Raw genomic sequence first — 17,438 nt, 5'->3', positions numbered from 1 at the left:
TTCTCCTGGGAAGTTTTGTCTTTCTCGCCTGGGGTTTGAGCCCCTGTCTGTCCCCCCAGGACCTGGGAGCAAAGGGCTTGCCTGCCCGTCTGCCCCCCCACGGGGTGTCCTTGCTCACCGCCCGGCCTCGGTGTCGCCCAGGAGTGTGGCTTCCTCGGGGCCCGCGGGCTGTGGGTCACCGATCAGGCAGCCGGCCTTGCGGGGCTGCACCCCCGGCCTCGGGGCGCCCGGCCCTTCCCCACCGATGCCGCCCACCGGCCGCTGCCCTCTGATGCGCGGCGAAAGCATGTGGCTGTGAGGGCAGCCCCGGCGGGGCCGGCGGGCGGTGCAATAGCCTCCTCCTGAGAGACGGCCAATCGGTGGCCAATTAGCCGGCGATGACTCGGCCCGGGCCGGCCGCGTATGGTGGCCGGGCCTGGGCGCCAGCCTCCGGGGCCTTGAAAAGCTGCGCGGCCCCGGGCCGAGGCGCACAGGGCCTGGGTCTCCCGGTGGCCTCGGCGTCCTCGGCGTCCTCGGTCTCCTCGCCGGCGACCTGCCCGCAGCCGCGCCACAGCTGGTGAGTCCCATCAATTTTCTCTCGCTGCTTCTCTGCCGCTCACACATTGGGACAGACGACGTTGAGCCAAGGGCTACCGCTCCTTTGGTGTCGCTGCTTCAAATGAAATCTAAGAGTCGCTCTGTCGGCCCCTTTCTGGAATGCTCCGACCGCATGCAGGGTGAGAGTTAATTAAACACGTCGCAGAGCTAAGCCTGAGCCCCGGGAGATGATCCGTGATCTTCCGTGCGAATCGTGAAACTTTGTCCCTTCCTACCTGTTGTGTTAAGGTTTTAAAACCTGTAGAACCGCCTACAAGAATTCATCTGTTTTCATTTGTCCCTTTGCCCTGAAACTGGGAGGTCTTCGGGGAGAAAGCAAGCGATTGCCAAACACTTTTCCTTCCTTCCTTTCTGGATTAAAGTGGTGGTTTGAAAACACAGGCTGGATACAGAGAATAATGGAAAGGCCAGAGGCAAGAAACCCAAGAGGAAATGAGCGAACGGAGAGGTGCGTTGTGTGCTGTAGGTTCCTCCAAAGAGAAATCGAATTAACTTTGTGTATCAGAATATGAGCATCAGTGCTTCCGATCCGGATAGGATGAACGTGAGGGAGATGTACCTGCCGTCGGGCATCTGCCCTGAAACGTTGGGGTTATCCTAAGCTTACGACGCGCTGCTTTTCTAAAGAGGAAACAGAATTATAGCAGCTCTGCTCTTTTTTTTTTTTTTTGTAAGCTTTTTAAAAATGTTTTCTGAAATATTTATTTTTCATTTTAAGTGTCCGGATACACAGTCTGTCACGACTGAATGGTGTTCTCGAACACAAAAGCAGAACACGAGTGATCCCGGTTGGTAGATACGTGGCTCAACAGGCTTGTTTTTTGTTTTTTTTTTAACAGTTTTGTTGTCGGGTGCGGGGTTCCTTAGTCCGGTGTTGGAGGCCGTGTTTGGCTGCGTAGACCATCTTCACGAAGGGGCAGGGTTAAGTAAGCAGTGATAAGTGGCTCAGAAATCGACCGCTCTTTATTCTGAAATTTATATGAGATATAGGAGATAAGCATGCAGGACAGCTTGAGCTTTGTAACGCATGGCACCCGCAATCCGGGAATGTGAGCCAGCCACACGTACGGTGTTGCCCTCCGCCCCAGATAAACCTTCCGTGCTGTCCTCCTGCAAGTGAACGATCCTAGTTAATCATGACGTCGAGTGCTTGCTTAGTTCTTATCTGGAATCAGCATTTTTCTATGGAGATTTATTTACTTATTTGAGAGTGAGAGAGAGACACACGGCGGGAGGGGTGGAGGGAGAGGGAGAGAGACTCCCCAGCAGGCTCCCCGCCAGACACGGAGCCTGACAAAGGGTTTGACCCCATGGCCCTGAGATCGTGACCTGACCCGAAACCAAGAGTCAGACACTCAACCGACCGTGCCACCTAGGCGCCCTGCAATATTTTTCGTGTGTGCATTGACTCCATCCTCTGAGCTAGCCCTTGAGGATTGACTTGGAGGGGTGATAAAAAGAATTGTCTTTGGAGATGATGTCACTAAAAATGGTGAAACTCTTCTTGAGACATTATTCCATTCTGTGGTCAGATAGGCAGCGCGTGCCTTGACAAACGCGTGATAGTACCTGACAGATTTTCCCCAGGAATTGGTGTCTACAGTGACATTAATATTTACCAACTGAGAAATTGCCCCATTTTCATTTATAATGAGATTATAACATAACAACTGGTGATATCAGGATCCAGAAATGTAAAAGCTTTCAGTGCATGGAAGAAAGGAAAAAAAAAAAAAAAAAGATACAAGGACTCCTTCTAATTTGCATTTAAAACTGAGTAATAAATGTCAGACGTCCCTTAAAAGGCTGATGTGAAGTAAGCATTAAAAGTTTGTGGGTAAAAACCTCAAGACCTGTCCTCCAGACCACTCTCCATCTCTGCTGTTTTGTTTGTGTCTTGTCCTCTCATTAACATTCCTACCTTGTTTGGAAATTAACCCTGTAAAACTTGGTGGCTGAGTCAACTAGCCCTTACCTGGCACCCTTGGGATTTAGGTAATGAAAGATTTTGCAATGATGACACAGAAGTCCAGTCTTCCCTCTGGAGTTGTCCAAGACGGAAAACAAACACTCAGTGTAAATACTGCAGGTGCCAATGTCAATAATAATTAGGTGCTTCTTACGAGGAGGAAGTGCAGGGCAGAGAGTCACACCGGGCTAATTCACTATAGCGCCCTTGACTTTCCACTCGGATAGAAAGCACGGAGGTAAGACGGAGGGGGCCCCGGGTCCGCTGTTCCTCTTGGTCGTTCCAGGGCTGGGGGGAAGTCGCGTGCAGAGATAGACGCAGGACTGGGACGTCCTCCTTCACAAGTGACTTGTCTGCCCTGGGGTTTCTCAGCTGTGGCAGTCAGCAGACTGAGCTGTGCTTGCAGGATGTTTAGACTCTAGGCACTAGATGCCATAGGACGCTGCCACTGCCCCCCTCCGCAATTGTCCGCAGACATTCCAAATGTTTCCTGGGGAGGAAAAGCCACCGTCGCTTGCTTAGAGGCCTGGAGACCAGCCTTGCAACGATTCTCAGCTGTTCCCCAAGGTTCCAGGAAGCTCTTGGGTTGTGCTGGAGGTTGTCCCGGCTGGTCTGACCTGGGTCGCCATTGGGCACGGGTGTCCTGTGTCTCTGATTGCCTCCTCTGTTGCAAGGGACGTGTGGGCTTATACAAGGTGGAGTGACTTGGCCAGCATCCTTTTCAGTATAGGCGGGCTTTCCAGTGTCTCGTGCGTTGACTTCTTTTTTGTTGTTTTTAAGATTTGATTTCTTTGTTAGAAAGAAAGAGAGCATGAGCAAGAGGAGGGGCAGAGGGAGAGAGAGAAGCAAGGGAGCCTGACTTGGGGCTCGATCCCAGGACCCCAAGATCGTGACCTGAGCTGAAGGCAGATGCTTAACTCACTGAGCCACCCAGGCACCCCTTGAATCCTTTCCAAGAGCTCCCTTCTGAGTTACACACCTACACCCCTTTGTCCATAACCAACAAGAACAAAAGAAAGAGGAGGATTGGAAACTAAGGTTTTGGGGTAGCTTATTTTTGTCAGTTCTGCAGCAACAAACAGGAAACTGATGTAAAATTGAACAGTCTGTATTCATCCCATGGAATGCAAATACTCATCCTGTTTTGCTGCAGAGGTATTTATATGTGTGACTGCAGGCGAGTGTCCAGGACGTCGTTTAGGGTGTGTTACGTGGCACATGCCCGCTTTGCCATTGTGTCTTTCCATATATGTGTGTCTGCGTGTTGCGTGCTGCTCGTCACAGCGCAGTATGTATGGATATCAAATCATTACGTGGTGTGCCTTGAAGTTCTCCGTCATCTGTCAATTATATCACAGTAAACTGGAATATAGGTTTGTCATTCAGTAAAACCAGAGAACAGATGAACATATTTGGCAAAGTTTTACTGAGATGTAACTGACATACAGTGTCAGGTGGGTTTAGAGTATAAGATGGATGATTAGATACACATCGTGATGACTCAATCCATATTGCAAAGTAAGTTCCGATAACATCCACCACCTCACGTGGGTACAGATTTTTGTTTCTTGGAATTGTTAGGAGGTGTAATACAATGAGCACGGTTCTATACAAAACAGGGCCCATTAGGAGCATCAGAAAGCGTCCTAGGGGCAGCTCAACGTCGCAGCTGTCTTTTGCATACTTTTAATATATATATATTTTTTAATTACCTTCCAAAATCTAAAAAAAAGAAAAAAAGAAAACACTGAACTGTGAAAAACACGTGGCTCCAAGAGTCTGTGTTTTGAGCCTGGGCAGCTAGAGTTCTAAATTTAAGCATGGAAAAGTTCATTTTGAGCCTGTGTGTGACTTTGAACCATCATGTGATAGTTGCACCATGTGCGTTTGTTTGTTTTGTTTTCCCATTTATGGTATCAAACTATGTCGCAATCCCCTCAGGGGTACCCTCCACCACCTCAAACCTCAGGACTTCGGTAAGCTCTGCAAGCTTTGCAATAAGATGAGAATAGTCAGAAGCTTAAATTCAGCCAGAAAAGCGGGGCTGAACCTGTGTGTCTTCTGGTCGCCATGCCCATTGATAAGCAGCTTCCGACCGCTGCTCCCCAGCTACTCCCCAGCCTGTGCACCTGGGAGGCAAGGACCACTTACTCAAATCTATGGGGGGTCACGATGGCCCAATCTGGGATTCCATGGCCGGGATACTGAACTGAATAGCATGTCTTGACTTTTGAAAGGCCAGACGTTGGGTTCCATTAAGCGCAAAGTCATTGTTGGGTTAGCGAAGAAGTTAGTCGCTCTTCGGTGAGCACATGTTCTATAGGTCAGGGATTCTCAGCCCGAGCAGAGTCCATATTCAGGGTTGGATTATTCTTTGTTTTGGGTGGATTTTGCACATTGTGGGATATTTAGCTGAATCCTTGGATACTATCCAAGAGACACCAATAGCACCCTCCCAACTGTGACAAGCAAAATCACTCCAGACACTACCAAATATTTAAGGGGGGGCGGGGGTAGAGTCACCCTGGTTCACAACCACTGGTATGGAAAAACACCAAAAAATTAATAGCAGAATTTTGACCTAAAGCAGGCTTCTCCGCCTGAACATGACTGATTGTTCAGGCCAGATCATTCTCTGGCATCATGGACTGTCTTGTGCATCGTTGGGTATTTAGTAGCATCCCTGGCCCCTCCCCAGTGGAGGCCAGGAGCACTGTCCACAAGCTGTGACAGCCACAAATGTCTGCAGATATTGTCCAATGTCCCCCGGAAGGCAGAGTCACCCCCCCCGTTGACAATCACTGGTTTGCCTGACGCGATACTGTGTGATGAGCCCTATTTTAAAGGCGGGAAAAACAAACCTGTGTTCTATAGATGTGTCAGGGTCAGGAGCTTTTGTGCCCCAGCACACACCGCATGTGTGACTCACCCAGGGGGTGTCAGAAGCCATCTGCTTCATGGGCATTCTGAGCCCTATCAAAGAATTCCCATATCACGAGGGCCGACTCACCATAGTCGGCATCATGAAGTGGATTCCTAGAGCTTCTGGTTGCAAAGTAGTCCCAAGTGACAAGCTCATTCATCAAGGAGGTTATAGTGGCAGGTGTCTAGAGCTGGGTGCGTGACTCAGGAGGTTTGGGGTTGACAGTGACAAACTCAGTGCGGCCTTACTCATAAATAAACTTCAGTGTTGTTATCTCTTTTTAATGCTTTTATTAATCGGGGTGAAATTCACATAGCACACAAATAACCATTGGAAAGAGTATAGGTCAGAGGCATTTAGTGCCTTCTAGCCAGTGCCTCTCTAGTTCTAGAACTCTGTAAATCATTCCCCCAAAGCCTCCATTCCCCCTGCCCTCAGCCCTCAGTAACCACAGATGTTGTTATATTTGCTTATTCAGGACATTTCCTGTAAATGGAGTCCTACGCCGTGTGGCCTTTTGTGACTGCCGCCCTCTACTCCGTCTCATATTTTGAAGATTCATCCACGTAGTAACAGGTGTCACAACTTTGTTCTGCGTTATGCCAGTTGATATCCTATTTTATGGATAGAAAGGGATTTTCTAGTTGTGCATGTGCCAAGGTCACAGAATCATGGGAAAAGCTGTAGGATCGAGGCCTGGTCTTTGTGAGGCTGATGGACATGATCCGTAGCTGCTGTTTCTGGCTGCTGATGGGGGCAGAGCACTGCATCTGAAAATAGTGGGGTTTGCATCCTGGGGAAAAGCCTGTAGTGTTGTCACTATTTTGCTGGAAGTCGATACCGTAGTAGTTGCTATCTGTTGCAAATTAGCACAAATGTAAGTGCTCCGAATACCACCCACTGATTACCTCGCAGGATCTGGAGGTCAGGTGTGTGGACATGGCTTAACTAGGCCCTCTGCTCAAGATCTTACACGTCTGCATCAAAATGTAGCCTGGGTTGTTTGGTCATGTGGACCTTGGGATCCTCTTCCAACCTTACGCACTCATAGTGTGTGCAAGTCTAGTTCCTTGTGATTGGGACACGGAGGTTTTAGTTCCCTGGGATTGACCCACCCTGTAGACATTTCACATTGTGACTGTGTCATCAACGCCTGCGGGACAGCATCTCTTCTGTTTGGAATCTGCGTTTGGCGATGCACCTGATTAGGCCAGGCCCACCCGCGATTTGGTTAGCAAGGTCAGCTGATCAGAGATCTCAAGCACACATGCAACGTCCCTTCGCGTCTCCCATATCCTGTTGCTGAGAAGCACATCACAGGTCCCCTCGCTCTCAAGACGAGAGGATCACACAAAGGTGTGGGTACCAGGGGCTGAAAGCCGAGAGGCTATGCTGAGAAACGTGTGCTGCACAGGTGCCTTCTCGTGGGTGGAGCTGGGAGCCTAAATAGGATGTAGAAAACGTGTGCCAGGAACCGAATGACCTGGTCACCAACACACATTTGGAGAAAGTGACGTTTGTGCCAAGGTTGTCGGCACTGGTGCTCACTACCTCCTGTTAGCATCATTTATTTTCATTTGCTAATAACGAGCGAATGGGGGACCCACCACAGAGGGAATATCTCACAGTATGAGGCCAGCATCTGCTCGGAGTCCTCACAGCCTGTCCTTGTCTTGCTCGGGCACACGTCTAGGGGGCTGGCGACCCCTCTGAAAACGGGCAGCAACCAAGAAGCGCGCCTCCCAACCGGCAGGCTTGATGGGGTCGCCCGGGACTGCCTCTCCCTTTGTGCACCCATGGGTGTGCGCCCCCCACCACGCTGCTCCTGGGTTCGCCCTGGAGCCTACGCGCTGTCCTACTAGGCCACGTAGCGGCACGGGCTCTCTCACTGATTGGGCGCCCACCCTGAACGTGTTCCGGAACACAGGCTCGTGTCCCTGCACCCCGACGGGGCGGAGGGTTCCCACCCCCACCAGCTGTGGCTGCGAGCCCTGCTTCCAGTCACACTAGGGGGTTAGCCCTTGTGCACACCTCGATGTCCGGTGTAGTATGTTCATGTGACTAGAATTGATGGCAGAAGGTGGGATGAACAACCTAAAAAATCAGTTTGGGCAACCGCGTGTCTTTAATGCTTTTTTTGTTGTTGGCCTGCAATTTCCATACAGTACGATTAACCATCGTGGAGAACAGGACTCAGAGGCATTAGCACATTCAACCACTGGCTGTCTAGCTCTAGATCTTGCTGAATCACTGCCCTTTCCCCCCATTTCCCTCTCCTCGGCCGATGGTAACCACAAATGTCACTTCTGTCTCTGGGCACTTGGATTCCGGACATCGTGTAAACAGTGCTCCGTGGCCTTGGGGACTGGCTTCTGTCACTGGGCACAGCCCGTCCAAGGTTCAGCCCTGGTGTAGCGCGTGTTGGTATTTTGTTCCATTTTGTGCTGAATCATACTCTGTTTCATGGATAGATTGTATTTTGTGTATCCATTTACGTGCTGTGGGACCCTCGGGTGCTTTCCACCTGCCGGGGGCTCTGAACGGAGCCGTGTGCGGGTGCACGGGCGTCTGCTCCCGGGCACAATCGCCAGGTCATGTCCTGGGGCTCTGCAACTCTTCGAGCTGCTTTGCACCACAGCTTTGAATACCTGCACATTTTCAGGGTGCCCGGGTGGCTCAGCGGTTCAGCATCTGCCTTGGGCCCAGGGCGTGACCCCGGGGTCCTGGGATCAAGTTCCGCGTCGGGCTCCCTGCATGTGGGTGGCCTGCTTCTCCCTCTGCTTGTGTCTCTGCCTCTCTCTCTCTGGGTCTCTCAGGAATAAATAAATAAAGTCTTTTTTAAAGCTCCCTTCTCAGGCCTGGAAATCCCAGCTGGCCTCCCAGGACTGCGAGTTGGGAAGTCGAATTGCTTCCTGAGTTTGAATTGGGCCTGGGGCTGGGAGCAAACAGGCTGGCCGGGACCCATCCCCAGCCAGCAGCTCTCCCAGGGGGTCACCCCCAAATCTTTCGGCACCTGGCTCCTCCCCTGCGGTGTGTCACCGCCACCTGGGTCCGGGGACAGAACCGTGGGCTCTGAGGTCTGGAGGACGGAGCAGTGCGCCGTCGCCTTAGGAGTATCCAAGTCCAGGCCTCTCAGGGGCCGTTACGTTTGGCTTTGCTGTGCTGCTTTCCATCGCGCTTCCGACGCCCGTGTCCTCGCCCTTGGTACAATTGCATCCAGCTGACAAATTATGAGATTAGGGATTTTATTAGACATAATAGAAGAGAAATGGCTGAGTAATTACAAATTATCCTCAGCAAAGAGTGCTCCTGGCCACTGCCCAGCCATTCATCAGGCCGCGGCACATCTCCTGGTACAGGGCGGGACGCGGCACCCACGGGCCACCTCATTATGTATTTGATCGGATCCATTGCACAGATCGACAATGCCGAGTCCTGGGGGCCTTCTGTCAAGACATAAAGAAGTCCCCACGCTCCCAGCTGCCTGCAAACTACCTGCCAGGGAACGTCTCCTAGCGGAAGCTCTTCCTGTGACTTTAGGTCACGCCTTTTGCATTTGCATCTTTCATGCCGAATGAATCTTGTGCATAAAGTTATACTTGGAGAAAAATGTTTTGTGTTGCTTCAAGTCGGGACCTAAGGTGGAGAGGTGAACGCCGCTTCGATCTGTAACAGTTAAACAGTAGGGATATTTGGGATCACTCGCGCGGCCTTTTTATATTTTGCTACCAACGTCACGGTCGTTCAGCAGCCTGCTTGCAGTGGTGCCAACCATTACTTAACTATATGCATAGAATTAGGATTTTGTGTTTTTTATTTTTATTTTACTTTTTTTAAGATTATTTATTTATTCATGAAAGACACAGAGAGAGAATGAGGCGGATACACAGGCAGAGGGAGAAGCAGGCTCCATGCAAGGAACCCGATGCAGGACTCGATCCCAGGACCCCCAGGGTCACACCCTGGGCCGAAGACGGGTGCTAAACCCAGGCATCCCGCAGATTTTGTGTTTTTTAACCAGACCTGTAGCCTCCCCCATGCAGGGATACTTCCCCGAGAGAGTTTTCCCTATGGCACATCGTTTATTATATTCCCACATCCATCATCGTGGCGTGCAGGAAACACAGCTCGTTTCCGGCAACGATGCGCAGTTGGTGCTTCTTCCAGGCACGTCACAAGAACGGAGATCCTGCAATGGACCTTCTCGCCACACGCTTGGAAGCCAAAGCCGACCGCTCCGGGCTGCATTCGTGGGAAGCTTGCTTAGAAATAGCGCTCTCTGTCCGTGCCTCCGTGTACAATATAGCGAAAATTGAATTTAAGTCGATTTGACTGGAGAGAACCGGTGCCGCTGGCAGCCTTTTGATAATAGAAATTAGACGGTGATCTGAAAACCTCCACCCTCGCAAGGAAGTAATCTTGAAGATACTGTTCTCTCTTTGGGTATCTTACTAATAGGCGTGACGTCGCGGTATCCGTGAACTCTGAGAGCGTCAGGTGTGCACATTTCCAACAGGGGCGATGCACGGCGCCCGGGGGGGCTCAGCGGTTGAGCGTCTGCGTTCAGCTCAGGGTGTGACCCCGGGGTCCTGGGTTCGAGTCTCGCATTGGGCTTCTCCGTCTGCCTGTGTCTTTGTGTCTCTCGCAAATAAACAACATCTTTAGAAAAAAAAAAAGAGGCGTGATGAACAACATCCTGCATGTCCCCGCCCCCCGAAATCTGCAGTCTCTCCAAGCCACCCTGTCCCCGAGTCTGCACAGCCTGCTGCTTCCCTGTCCTGGCTCCGCTGCCGAAAGAGACCCTGGTGAGGCTCCTTCCCAGTCGAGGTGTCCCGCAGCCGCCCGCCGTCCTGCTGGCGTCCCAGGAAGCTGCCTGCCCGGCTCGACGGCCCGGTGGGCAGAGCCTCGGCACCTTCACCCGCCGCCCACGGAGACCACACGAAGCAGCCTGTGTGGACGCATCCGTCGTGAGGGCAAAGCTAGTTAGGGCAGCAGGGCCCACCGAATCCCCGTTGCCAGAGCAGGTCCCAGCAAGCCTGTGACATGCTACAGTGTAGACCCACAGGAGCCTGGGGAGAAAATTCCATCCTGTCTGCACATTCACATTCAGTAGAAAGAATGAGAATCAAACAAGGTGCAGCTCCTTATGCCGTGGACGGGGGCCCATGAGGACGCACTCTAGTCGAAGGGAATATATTTGTTTTAAAAAATGCAGTCGGAGTTGGTAAAAGGCATGTTTACAGCGCGGAGGCACATTTTCCACGTCATTTAATTCACCCGCTCGTATGATCCGGTGGTTTTTATCAGGTTACAGAGTCTTGGGAGCGCCCTAAGTGAGCGCGAGAGCATGTTGATCACCCCACAGAGAGCCTCACGCCCGCGTCCTCTTCCCCGTGACGTTCCCCTGCCTGAGCAGGCATTCAAGAAGGCACATTTCTCGAGGGGTCACCCAGTTTCTTAGAACCCACGGCGCATGAGTAGTGCCCTCGGGTTGTTGACGGCCATCGGGTGACCTCCCTCTACGGCCGGACCCTATAATCATTGTCCTAGAAAGACCCAGATCTCAGTGGCTCGGGGAAGGGGCAAGGAAAGCTCTGCGTGCTGCATGTCTCCGTGAGCCCTGCTTGTCTGCCTTCCTGCGCAGTCACATCACCCTTCTTGTACCGTGGCTCCTGCTTTGTCCCCCTCTCTGGTTCTTTCCCGGCAAAATGCCTCTGGCATTCTTTCCCACACGCGGGCCCTTAAGACTGATTTTCCCTGAAGCAAGTCAACGCCCCCGTCAAGGAATCCGCCGTCCCTCGTACATCTCCAGCTGCTATCATCTGGACAAATCTATGATTTTTCTCCCCAGAGACAGAGCTAAGAATCCGAGTAAGGGAAATGCACTGCACATAGGCAGATTGCAGCCTTGTAAATACAACCCCAAACTTTAGATGTGCACCTGGGAGGCCGCCGGGGGATTGTTTGGGTAGGGATTCTCGAGAGCAAACGTCCCAAATGCTGGGATTTGGGCACATACAGCGGAGCAGCAGGCCTGCCCCGGACGGCGAATAATGAGTTCCTGCCTAGAGCTAGCAGCTGGCAGAGAGGCCCGACCTGCGGGGATCCGGGACGGCAGCCATCGGACGTCCGCGGGGAGTCTTGCCCCGCGAAAGGCGGAGTATCTGCTGAACTCTTTTCTTTCCGGAAACTTCATCCCCCGGATACAAATATTGCTGTGAAACTGTGACAAACAAGGAAGAATGGGCTGGTGAAGGGCCACGGATGCGATCCTTGGGAAGAAGGGACCGTCCTCTTCTAAAACCTGTAATTAGTCAATGACCAGCGTCCTTGGGCAGGTGCCCTGGGGTGTAGAGTCGTTTCGATAAAAAAAAAAAAAAAAAATAGAGATGTTGTCCCCTGGCCAGAGACTCTGAAAAAGGGACGGCGCAAGCCACAGGGTGTCCTCAAACGGGGACGGCCACGCAGCCCTACGGGGATCACTGGATCTCCGCGGAGGGCACAGGCATTCCGACCCGGAGTCTCTGGTTTCTAAACCCAGTGGAGGATGAAGCAGGAAAAGTCAGTGTTCCTACCTGTTAAAGTCCCTTCTGGACAAGCATATGGTACCAGAGATTAATCACCTTGTGCTGTCATGACTGGCCAAGGCTCAGCGGGTCCTTGGTGTTGGTTGGATTGGATAGCAATCCAATTGGATAGGGTGGTGTTGGTTGGATAGCAGAGACGTGGGGTTGTGCTGTACTTCCAGCTGCTGCATGTGCGACGTTGGGTGGGACACCCACCCTCCATGGGCTCCATCCAGGTCCTTGGGTGTTAACTCCCAATGTTACTGCAGTTCTAGATGTTGTCCCCTGGGGGTCGAACCACAACACCCATGTCCCCCAAAGCTCCCAGGCTAAAATCTGAGATCCAGTGTCCTGAGTTTACAGCTGGCTGTAAATCCAGGTGTTAATTTAATGAATGGCACCGCACTTTTAGGGGGGTGGGGTGCAAATCAAGTATTAGGTAATTTATAAAAGTCTTCCCCCGAAAGAGCTGGCATGTGCCATAAATTCCCCCCAGCCACCCAAGATTGATAATTTTACACTGAAAGCAAGTAATTATGAATCTGCCTCTAAATCACTTTTTAAAACCCACACTCAAAAGTTGACAAACTGTCCTCATAAGTCAGACACCACTTATCAGCCCGGTACCAGCAAGCATAGCCCAAAGCTGGCGTCTGTCATGGATGGCGTGTCTGTCAAAGCCCTGATTCACCTGTGCCTGTAGAGAAGGGGGTGTTTGACGTCCGCCAAGGAAACCCTTCCTGTGTGAGTCAGCGGGGCGAGTATGTCTACCAACCAAAGAATATGGGACTCTATTCCATGGTAAAAGGCACAAAAATGGTATTTAACCATTTATACGTTCAAAGTCCTACAGGTATTAATTCAATATAACATCATGTGTAGCATCGAATGTTAAGATTATAGAGACCGGTCTCCCAACTGTTGGGTCCTCGAGGTAAAACGGAAACCTGTCTGGTGATGCTCTCCTCATGAAAACGCCCATGAATAGGGTGATGTCAGGCCAGGAAAGGGTAAGGATGAAGAATGACAGGCACTGTTTTAGGGAGCCGTCTGGGAAGCTAGCTGTCCAGGAGGCGTTGACATGGGCAGCCACATGATGTGATGTGATAAAGGGCAGGAATTGGCAAAGATGTGCCCTGGTGTGCCCTGATGCAATTGCCTAACCCATGGCCTAGTCAGTGTCCACTGCCACACACCTAACCGTCACCACCAGACACCCAGTAGAACATGAGCGCACACCAGCATCATGGCGTTTCGGGTTTATAGAGTTATCACCGGGCTTCCAAGCCAGCCAACAGCGGTGTCCGGAAGCTCGCCGTCATGGCTGAGATGAAGTTTGTCCTATGAGTTGATGCCAGACGGTTGACCTCTTAAGAAACCATTATAATTAATTGTGTCACACGTTGGTTCTGTGTTTTGATGATCTACTCAACTGTTGCGTACGGAGTTTTCCCCATTTATATGTCAGATGAAAGAATGAGCATTGGTGTATCCTTTGTAACTGGAAGGAGGGATATACGGGTGATCATAGATTTGGGAACTGCTGACATTTCGCCATATTGGCTTTATCTATCCAGCTGTAAAGTTGATGACTGTTTGACCCTGCCTTGCATGAGGCAGGTATTCAGCAGCGCATCCCCCACCGGGCCGCAGAAACCGTCGGGAACTAACTGAAAGGAAGCCAAGGACAACTGTTGTGCACAGGACGTGTTGACCAGTATTGATAATGTGCCCTCCAGTGCCCATTGCCCAGCATCCCCTCCCTGACCCCACCACGGGATGACTATTCCTTATATGGGGTAACTCCAACCTGAAGCTCCCTGCAGGCCTGCGGGATAGCTTTTGTACCAGTGTACATGACTACGGTCACGACTAGTGTTAGTTCTGGCCTTTGACCCGTCAGGTCTTTTTACCTTCACCAGGAGAGATTGTCTTCTCAGTCGCACCACCTGTTACCAGAGGGCTGGGTGGGATGCTGGATAGGAATGGGGTTGGAACAATAATGAATGCCTGTGGGTTGTATGAGCTCTCTGGGGTGTGTTGGTGGATGCTGGTTTGACAAACAGTAGAAATGAGGCCGTGAGACATGTGACAGCCTGCGGGCATGAGAAAAATAGGTAAATTCTGGGTCAGCTCCACTTGCCCTCCCTTCCCTTCCTCCCTGGGCTATAGGAGGGAGAACTAGGGACACCCATCTATTCTTTTTTTCTTTTTCTTCTTTTTTTTTTGTATTATTATTTTAATGCAGTTAACCTACAGCATTATAATAGTTTCAGGTATAGAGTGTAGTGATTCAGCGCTCCCATCCAGCATCCAGTGCTCATCACAAGTGCACTCCTTCATCCCCATCACGTCTTTCACCCATCCCCCCGACCCGCCTCCCCTCTGATGAGCATTAGTTTCTTCTCTAGAATTTAGAATCTGTTTCTTTTTTTTTTAATATTTTATTTATTTATTCATGAGAGATACACAGAGAGAGAGGCAGAGACATAGACAGAGAAAGAAGCAGGCTCCATGCAGGGAGCCCCATGTGGGACGCGATCCCAGGACTCCAGGATCACACCTTGAGCCAAAGGCAGACTCTCAACCGCTGAGCTACATAGGCGTCCCTAGAATCTGTTTCTTATTCCACCGTAGGCATGCACACGCACGCACACACACTACATCTTCTTTATCCCTCATTCATCTACCAATGGGTAGTTGAGTTGCTTCTATAATTTAGCTGTTGTGAATAATGCTACAATAAACATTGAGGTGCATGTTGTCTTTTCAAATTAGTGTTTTAATATTTTTTGAGTAAATACCAAGTAATGGAATCACTAAATCACATGGTGATTCTATTTTTAATTTTTTGAGGAACCTCCGCAGTGGCCGCCCCAGGGTGCATTCCCACCAACAGTGTATAGGGTTTTTCTCCACATCTTCACCGACACTCCTTTCATGTGTTTCTGATTTTAGCCATCCTGATCAGGTGTGAGCTGATACCTCGCTGTGGTTTTGATACGCACTTCCCCGCTGATGAATGGTGTTGAGCATCTTCCTGCGTGTGTGTTGGCCATCCGGATGTCATCATTGGAGAAATGTCTATTCGTGTCTCGTGCCCATTTTATAAAGTTGGATTTTTTGTTTATTTGTGTGTTCAGTTGTATAAGTTCTTTATATATTTTGGATACTAACCGTTTATTGGACAGATCATTTATAATAATCTTTTCCCTTTCAGGAGGTTGCTTTTCGTTCTGTTGATGGTTTCCTTTGCTGAGCATAAGCTTTTTATTTTGATGTGGCGTTGAGACGTTATTTTGATAAACGTGTTGAGACTTTTCTTGTGGCATGATTTGTGATCTCTTCTGGAGAATGTTTTGTGTGCACTTGGAAAGATAGGTGTGTTCTGCTGTTTTAGGGTGAAATGTTGTGAATATGTCTCTTAGATCTATCTGGTTCAGCGTGTCATTCGAAGCTACTCTTTCCTTCTTGATTTGCAACTTGGATGACCTATCCATTAATGTAAGTGGGATGTTAAAGTTCCCTATTCTTATTGTATTACTATGGCTTACTTTCTTTATATTTGTTACTTTATATATATATTTAATATATATTTATATATATACTTTATATAGCTGCTTTATATACTTGGGTGCTCCCATGTTGGGTGCATGAATATTTAGAATTATTATATCCTTTCCTTGAATTATTCCCTTTACAATTGCACTTTCTTCGTCTCTTGTTACAGTCTTTGTCTTAAAGTGTATTTTTTTCTGGTATAACTACTGCTACCTTGGCTCTCCTTTCACTTCCGTTTGATAGATGCTTTTCCATCCTTCACTTTTGATGTGCTTCTATCTTTGGATCTGACATAAGTCTTGTAGGCAACATACAGATAGGTCTTGCTTTTTTATCCATTCCATCACCCTACGTCTTGATTGCAGCATTTGGTCCATTCACATTGCAAGTAATTATTAATAGGTATGTACTAATTACCATTTGTTGCTTGTTTTATAGTTCTTTTTATAGTTTTTGTCTGTTCCTTCTTTCTGAGAGTTCCTCTCAGGGCTTGGTGGCTCTCTTTAGTAATGTACTTAATTTTTTGTGTATCTATTCTGGTTTTGATTTGTGGTTATCATTAGGTTTATATATAACATCTTATGCATATATTAAATTGATGGATGTTTAGGTTTATATCTATTTTTTACTCTTCTGTCAGCCACATTTTAGGTATATGGTGTCATACTTTACATCCTTTTATTCTGTGAATCCCTTGACTGACTTTTATGGATATACTTAATTTTACAGCTTTTGTGCTTCCTACTCTTCTTACTTGTGGCCTTTCCTTTCTGCTCAAAGAGTCCCCTTTAACATATCTCACTCATATGGCTGGTTTAGTGGTGATGAATTCCTTTAATTTTTGTTTGCCTTAGTGTGTTTTCATTTTTTATTATTATTTTTCTCTCACTCACTCAGTTTGATTGCTTTCCATTACTCTGTCCACCAGCTCACTGATTCATTCTTCTGCTTCCTCTAGTCTAATATTTATTTCGTCTGTGTGTTTCTAATTCAGTTCTTGAGTTCTTCATCTCTGATTGGTTCATTTTTATATTTTCTGTCTCGATGAGGGTGCTACCAAGATCACTTTTAATTCTCTACCAAGCATATTGCTTATCTCAGTTTTGCTTAGCTTTCTTGCTAGGATTTTGTGCTGTTCTTCATTTGTCTCCTCGGTTTCTCTAAGTCTCTGCACGTTTCTTGGTGTGTTAGGAAAGTCACCTGTGTCTCCTGCTCTTGAAAGTAGTCACCTTATGTAGAAGAGATCCTGTAGCACACCGTAGTGCAGTGTCCCCTGCTCACCAGAACCTGGTGCTTCAGGGGTATCTCCTATGTGTGTTCTGTGCACCCCGCTGTTGTGGCTGAGCTGTGTTTGCCTTCATGCCAATTGTGTGCAATGGCTCCTTTTGTCTCTGGGCAGGGTTTGATCCCTGTGTTGTTAGGGGCCAATCTGTGGTCACCTTGGACCTGAGCAGGTCAGACCATGCATTTTGCAGATATGCAATAACACCAAACTGCAGAACACTTTCCCCATGTTGTCCTGAGAAGCTTTCGTTGGTGGGTAGGGCCTGCAGTCAGACCAGATATCTGCCCCCAGCCTGCTGCCGACACGCCTCCATTCCTAAAGAAGGCTGCTTGTAGTAGGCTGAGTAGTGACTCCTCCAAACCATGTTATTCCTGGAACCTCAGCATATGACGTTATTTGGAAATAGAGTCATTGCAGATGTAAATAAATACTTGTGAAGTTATGGTGTGGTCATAGTGGAGTGAGACGGGCTCCAATCCAAGATGACTGGTGTTCTTATAATGAAAATACTAGACAGACATCTATGGAAGGAAGATG

At 49.1% G+C, this 17,438-nt stretch overlaps 1 protein-coding gene across 3 annotated transcripts in view; it reads left to right on the top strand.

Annotated features, from left to right (window-relative positions):
* Positions 1-421: 421 nt before the first annotated feature.
* STS (steroid sulfatase) overlaps positions 422-17,438 on the top strand; it is a 158,323-nt gene continuing 141,306 nt past the window's right edge. For 2 of the 3 annotated variants that reach the window (XM_077890154.1, XM_077890152.1), the window contains exon 1: positions 422-556. The gene's annotated coding sequence lies outside the window, so the exon portion shown is untranslated. Of the gene's footprint in view, positions 557-2,726; positions 2,805-17,438 lie in introns of those variants that run through there. The other variant, XM_077890153.1, reaches the window with a different exon arrangement.

The sequence above is a fragment of the Canis aureus genome, chromosome X (assembly GCF_053574225.1).
Source record: "Canis aureus isolate CA01 chromosome X, VMU_Caureus_v.1.0, whole genome shotgun sequence".
Taxonomy (NCBI): domain Eukaryota; kingdom Metazoa; phylum Chordata; class Mammalia; order Carnivora; family Canidae; genus Canis; species Canis aureus.
The sequence above is the reverse complement of the archived record's forward strand: the minus strand, read 5'-3'. Positions and strand labels throughout refer to the sequence as shown.